At 42.2% G+C, this 7,340-nt stretch overlaps 1 long non-coding RNA gene across 1 annotated transcript; it reads left to right on the plus strand.

Annotated features, from left to right (window-relative positions):
• Positions 1-6: 6 nt before the first annotated feature.
• On the plus strand, positions 7-4,166 carry LOC113963729. Its single transcript, XR_003532925.1, has 3 exons — positions 7-527; positions 2,970-3,017; positions 3,104-4,166. It is a non-coding gene; the product is annotated as an uncharacterized LOC113963729 (long non-coding RNA).
• Positions 4,167-7,340: the final 3,174 nt, after the last annotated feature.

Below are 7,340 nucleotides of genomic sequence, written 5' to 3' on the forward strand. Positions count from 1 at the left end.
CGGGGCAGGGCGAGGCGGCGGCGGCGGAGGCGCCGGCCACCCCCTACGTGGGGCTGCGGCGGCCGCTGGGCTACAAGCTGGCCAAGGCCACCAAGGAGCGGATCTGGCGGGGGGAGTTCATTGACCTCTTTTCCTTGCTCCACACAGAGCTGGCCCCCGAGCACGGCCCGCGCCCGGGGGACACGCTGGACCAGTGGGTCTCAGCCTTCCTGGTGTACGCCAGCGTGCTGTGCGAGAAGCACCCGGCGCGCTGCGGAGCCATGTTCAAGTACCTGGACACCATCCGCAAGCTGCACGCCACCTACGGGGGCACCTCCTGGATGAACTACGACGAGGACTTTCGGCGGCGGGCGGCCAAGAACCCCTCTCTGCCCTGGGGTGACGTCGACCTGGACCTGTGGATGAAGTGGATGGCGCCGCTCAAGTCGCTTGTCCCCAGGCACTCGCGGACTGAGGGCGAGACACAGCCCTCGCCGGCCCCGCCGCCCCCGCCGGCGCAGAGCCCCAAGCAGGAGGAGAAAAACCAGGTGTGATGAGCCGATGGCCGCGTGTTTTCCCGCTCCGCTGGCTGGGCATGGTGCCCCCTCGGAGGGGAAGAGGAGGAAGGGGCAGTTGGGGTGCCCATGCATTGGTCGGCGGCTCCCGTCTCACAGCGCTGACCCTTTGCTCGTGCTGACCATAGGGACGTGGTATCCCGGGTGCCCACCGGCAGAGATGTGGTCGTTGATGGACGCTCTGAGTAAATAACTGTAGCCTTTATTGCCCTGGCCACCAGAAAACAGGAACTCCACTAGTTCCCTCCCCTGATACATAACTTCATCTTCCTGAAGACATTAGAAAAAAGATGTGGGTTTATTTTTTGCCTCTGAATTGTCTTTAAAAAAACCCCCTTCTTATCAATACAGTTATTTGTATGTAAGACAAAGCGTACAGAGTCTCCTGTTACTATGGGAGCATGTGGGTAGTTGCAGGCTGTGTGGGAGGGCAGCAAAATTGATGTGAATAAAGATAAAATTCAGTATGAATGGCCACAGCTTGCAAATGCACTGTGATTTGAAGATCAAACCTGGTTTGGGACTCAGGAGATTTAATACACAAGTTATCACCTGTTTTGTGGGAAAAGATGGTGAATGTGATTAGGGAAAGTAAGGGAGGATTTTGTGTACTTTTTTTTGCTTTCAGTAGAGGCGTCACTGAGTTGCTCTAACCCCTGGTGCACACAGACAGGTCTTCTGCCGCCTAAGGCATGACGCCGAGCTCCACAGCTACAAAGAGCTTCCTGCCTATATTAGGGGTTGTGCTGCTTCTCTTACTCTGGTGGCTGTAGTCTGCCAAATCCCCAGCACAGAAAATGCTGAATGCTGAACATTTAGTTTCATGCTAGCTGATTGGTGGTGTACAGATTCTGTGATACTGGCTATATTTATTTCTAATCAGACTTTTTAGGTCTGTAGGAAGAACCTTTGCATTCCTGTAGAATTTTTGCTAGTTTATCAGATGCTCTGCTTCCTGGGGATTGCCAGCACAGAATGGCTAAGTTGTTTGACTTTGTTAGCCTGATCTGGGAAGGGAGGATCCTTTTTCAAGGCATCTGGACATGTTTGGTGTGTCACACTTTAATACCTATTAAAAGTGACTTCACTAGGCCAACTGCTGACAAAGAAAGGGAGTAAACACCACACAGTAATACAGATAAATCCAGGCCTGTTGGCCTTGGGCTTTCTGTGGTTGATGCTCTATGTTCCTGCAACTTTTTCTGATATCTTGTTTGTATTTCTCCATTCTCAAGAACAACAGCTCAGTTCTTGTTCTCCTACAGATCTCAGTTGAGCACCAGATGGGCAATGGCTTATAACTTTCATCTCATCTGAGACTGGACCTTCAGCTTGTCATGTTAGCCGCTCTTGTAACTTCTTCTGCAGCAGCTGGTCTGTCAGTGCAGACCTTTGATCTGTTGTCTGTTGAGGCACCAGAGGTCTCAATCCCCTTTGATTTCATGGAAACTTCCTAACTGATTATTAGCAGTGGCACTGATACGTATTTCTTTTCCCCTCAGAAAGTGTGTAAAGGAAAAACGTTTAATTAAGTTACAAAATACTGAAAGTTTAATCTTTGTAAAAAGAGTAGTGCTTTAGCAGCACAATGAGAAAGTAAAAGTTTTGCAATTGTTCAGTGTGGTTTCAACCACTTTTCTATTATTAGAGCAGTTTTTAATTGGTAGCACATAGTCTCTTATAACTGCTTAAAAATGTCCCTAACTGAAATAAGGGTTTGAGCAACTGTTAAATGTAAATAAGGCCTAGGATAAAGCATGAGTTTATCATTGGCAAGGCAGCAGCAAGGAAATGTTTTCTTGGAGGTGATTTCTGTGTTTCCTCCACACCTCCCCTGTGCCTTGCAAGCTCTAACTATGTTGTGTAAAACTACTTCAGTAAAATAAGACGTGACATCACACTTGGGCAAAAGAATTGGAGAATTAAAATGGGAGAGAATAGCCTTTTATGGGCTTACAACTTTGGCCAAGACCTAAGCTTTTCCACATTCATGCTGTGAAGAGGAAGAGGAGGTGTTCTACAAAAACCTTTTCCAGATTGTTGGTTTGAACTGATTTTGGTTCTGTAATTTCAACAGATAGCATTAGGCAGCATGACTGAATTTCATTTTCCCTCTCAGTCAAAGACTAGAATTTCAGCGCCATTTAGTTTAGTGACTGTATCTCTGGTTCTGTGTTTCCACAGATGGTTAAACAGTAAAAGTCAAGGTAAACCAAGTGTTTGTCTTCTGAAGCTATCTGTCCTTTGTAAGGCACTGGTGAAGAGCTGTATCTTTACTTTATGTGGAAAGAACAAAGTGAGAGACCCTAGTTTTAGTTTAAATGTGGTAATTGGAATGTATGTAGGATAGCTGATATTCATTCCTGCAAATTTGTCTGTATATATCACTTCAGACAATTCTCTTTTTTTCCCCAGACTCCATGAAAACAGAAGGCCAGTTGGGATGGCAGTCAGACTAATTGGGTGAGTTTATTTATAAAACTGACTAACTTTGGATCTTAAATATTTGCAGATTTGTTAAATACAGAATTTTTTATTGGTGCCAACAGCCTGACTCCGTTGGTGTTTAAGTGGAGCTCTGGTATTCTAGTGCATTCTTTTACCTCTGCTTCTGTTGCGTTGCAAGCTGTGCTAGAGAAGACGTAGGAAATTCATTTTACCCAATCAGCAATTGTAACAATGGACTACAAACCTGCAGAGCAAGCCAGTTTGCTGGAAAACAGGAATTCCTGCAGCGCAGCACTTGTCACAGACTATCCAAAGAGGGCAAAGATTCAGGAAGGTGAATAAATTGAACATTGGTTGAATGAGGTCAGGAACAGTCTCCCGGAGGAGAACCCTGCTCTAAAATACTACTTTGAAAGTAAAAGCCAATTTAATGTGCAGATTAAACCTTCTCATTTGACCAAACTGTGTGCAATCCTGGATCTTTGCAGATCACAACCGGACACTTCAAAACCTTATGTATTATATTTGTTTAAAAAAAAATAAATCATAACTTGTCTTGTTACAGCTGTTACTTTTGCCATTTCATTGAGAATATTTGCAACATAAATGTGTATTTGACTCAAAACAGTATCATACACTTGCTATAACAACTCAGGTTGTCAACAGAATTATTCTGTGAGGCTCAGTATCACCTCTTCATTGTTCTTTAAAAAATGCGTTAACCATTGCTGTCATTGCCAGATAGCCCAACTGTGCGTTACAAAATTCTTCAACTATAGTAATTGACCTAAATTATAATTTTGTTTTTATTCTTGTTAGAATACTTAAGATCCTGAGCATCAGACTACACCTTTGTAGTCTGGTGTTCATGAAAATTATGTTCGCTGGTTCACGGTTTAATCGTTCTGCATCTCAGTGTTTTGTTTTCTTTTCCTTTTTCCTTGCATACTAGGGGGTATGATCAAGGTAATACTATGATCCAGTAACACGCATGATGGTAAGGGTTTGCCTTTAGTTGTTTCAGGAAAAAGTTGCCATTATCTCCTCTCCTTTACCTTTCTCGATAGTTCCAATAATATGCGTAACATGGAGTGTTTGTAAATTGATATCAAACTGTTTGTGACTTCACCTAAATAAATTTTTATATTCAAATGCTGTTCTTAATCTTAGTGGTTTTTTCCTCTTTTTTTCTTATATTGCCACTTCCCTTTTGTAATCACTTTTTTACAAAATTTTTGGTTTTCAGTTAGTAAAGCACAACCAAATTTTAACTATGAAAACAGCCTTTGAAATTTGCTTCCAATATTTTGCATAAAGACTTCATAATGTAACTGTAGTTGTTGTAGCTTATTCATCTGCCACTTGTTTAGACAGTGATAGGTATCAGGCCTTGATCTGTCTAAAAATGAAATAACTGCTGTGCTAAAATACAAGTATTTTAATGGCCCCCGAACTCAAACTGATCCAGTGAATGCTGAGATTCCTGCATTCAATACAGTAGAATATAGAGCACTTTTACAGATGGAATTACAAGTTTCAAAATTCCTTTTCATTTTTGAGAAGAGGCTTAAGCTCAATCATCAGATCGTTCATGTAATTTTTCCCTTGTCCTATTTTCTTAAGAAATCAAAACTTGGTTACTCACTAGTCTGTGCTGCGTTTGTTACCCTCATTGCTACATGAACTACATGCCTGCTCCATCACTGCAGGCATCTCCTCCTGAGGAAGTGCTGTAACAGTGGCAGGATTTGGGGAGAGACGTGGGAGAGGGAGGGAGTGAGAAAGGATAAGCAAATACTGGTCTCTTCTGTCTCCCTCATGAATTGTTCAAGTGTGGGTCTTAACCTACTGACTCAGAGCAGCAAAGCAGCAACAGTTTTGGTTTTTGTGTCCTATTTAGGAGCAGCATACCCAGCTGGAGTCTGAAACACTTCCTGATGTTCTTTGTCCTTCTGCCAAGAATTTTTTGGGTTTTTTGTTACTCTCTCCAGCCTTCATACAGTCTGGTGCTCTTCCTGGCACTCTGTCACTTCCCAGTTTCCTGGTTGCTACTGGTGCTGGGTTGGACCACCCTGTCTTCTATGTCTGCTGTAGACAATTGCCAGAGCTTTGTCTTGCTCTCCAGTGTCAGTGGCTGCTTTAAACTTGCTGCCTGCTTTCATAAAGAAACTTGAATTTCACATTATTGGCAGTGCTGTTTTTACAACATATGGGACCTCCCCCTTCTCCCCTTGTTTTTTTCTTTCTTCATCATGCTCTTTGAGCCACATAGTAATTTCACTGTGGTACTTGTGCATCCTTGCTTTGGGGTTTATTGTTGCACATGTGCTTTCCCCCTTATTGGTGTGCTGTAAGCTTCTGCGTGAAACTTCTTTGTACGCTAGTTTCTCATTAAAAGTGTTGGGCTTAAATAGGTTTCTTCAAATTTTAACAGTTAGTTACTGCACAGGTTTGCCTATGTCCTTGACACCGAGTGAATTCTATCTTTACAGCTTATGTCCCATCCTTGTTGAGTCAGCATGATGGCTTATGAAAGGGTGCAAATCTTCTGTTCACCTCTGATTTATGATAGATTTTTTTGGTGATTAGAAGCTTAATTTGCTGTCATTTACATGATATGGCAGGCAGCATGAAGAATTTGAAGATTTTTACAAAGGTGCTGCAAAGCTTTTCACCAAGACATGGAATTTCCAGTTGGGAGTACTCATAAAATGCACAGGAATTGATTTGTTTGGGAGGACGACCAGCATCTTATGGAAAAATAGTTTTCTCTCAGTTGACTAGAATTAAGGAGCATATACTTTTGGGGAGTAATTTCAGACAAGTTTATTTTTAGGGATTTCTAGCGGGATAGGGTTCTTTTTCACAGATGTTCTTTTTGGTGTGCTGGATTGATACACATTGTTGCAAAGAACAAATTAAAACCAGTGCAATGTTACTGACAGCATAAAATGTGTTGCAATGTAGGATTGAGACTTAAATACCTAAGTCTTTATCAAGCTGACATGCCTGGGGAGTTTAGAGTTGAGCTTCAGCAAAAGTAGACTCAAATTTCTAAATTTCTCAAATTTCTAAATTTCTACTCAGAAGTAGACTCAAGTTTCTAACTTCCATCTGTGTGCAGCAGTTCGGTTTGAGATACTTGAAGTATCTTGAAAACTCACTGCTGTTACTACTTTTGGTCATAATTATGTGTCTTTAAAGGTAAGATGATAGCAGAATATTTTGCATGTGGGATACCCTGTCGCATCTGCAGTTGAGCACAATCATTACTTCTGATCTCAGAAGAGATCCCGCCAGTTATTCAGTGTGACTTCCAATTTAAGCTTAAAACGTTGCTTTCCCATCTTCTGCTGTCTCCTATCATCTTGCTAACTTGGTAATCTTCTTTATAAGAATCTGGTAAGCACAGCAAACATGTTCTGAGGGCCAGCTGTGGGATCAGGCAGCGTCTGACCAGCCTGTCTGCATGTACAGAGCCTTTCACCGCCATATAGGTAGCTCTGTGATGGTGGTGGTCTCACATTAAGGAAGTCAGGCTGGATAGAGTGCACATAGGAGACTCCCCAGCTACCTGCAAGGCTTGTGTGTTTTTGAGAAGCCAGTGGCATTGGCAACAGGTTTTTCTGTCCACTCTGGTAAAACCAAAAGCCTCAGAGGCTGTTGCAACCATTGAGGGGAGGGATGTGACTCAGTCCTAACAGCCTAGGTGTTGGTGGAAATGTTGCCTTAGTGATCAGACTTCTTTTTAGGTTATATCCTTAACATATGCTGCAACAACTGATAGTGTCTATGGAGTACTTTTGGTAGTTCTTTCTGCAAAGAGATTGTCTCTGAAAACTCAGCTGGAGAAATCACAAAGCTAGATGTTACTTTTCCCCTCTTGGTTTGGCACTCAGGTTTGTCTTCTTCCCTTTTCACAAAGTTCAGCATGCATCACCCCAGTCCAATAAAGGACACACATTTTTATCCATAAAATCTGAGTCTAGCACTTTTTTTTTCTTCCCCTGGGAACTCTCATCAAAACCAGTTGGCATCTTTGCAGTTTAGCAGTTTACTGGACAATCAGCTAAACAGCAGTGGAGATTTAAAAAGCAGGAACATGTTTGTGGTATCTTACATTTTTGTAAATGTGAAATAATTCAGTAAGTACTTTTACCTTTTTTGGTGGTTGTTGCTCTTTCTTTACTTTAAAGAATACTTTCTTTTTCATAATGTCTCAGTGCAGTGTTGCTGTGTCAATATTTCCAAGGCAGCAGGGGAATGTTTACATCCAAACAAAATCTGTTTTCTTTGAATTTTTTTTATTGCAAATATTTGTGTCTATAAAATCCTTTC

The sequence above is a fragment of the Neopelma chrysocephalum genome, unplaced genomic scaffold (assembly GCF_003984885.1).
Source record: "Neopelma chrysocephalum unplaced genomic scaffold, ASM398488v2 Primary Assembly neopelma1_25, whole genome shotgun sequence".
Classification (NCBI taxonomy): domain Eukaryota; kingdom Metazoa; phylum Chordata; class Aves; order Passeriformes; family Pipridae; genus Neopelma; species Neopelma chrysocephalum.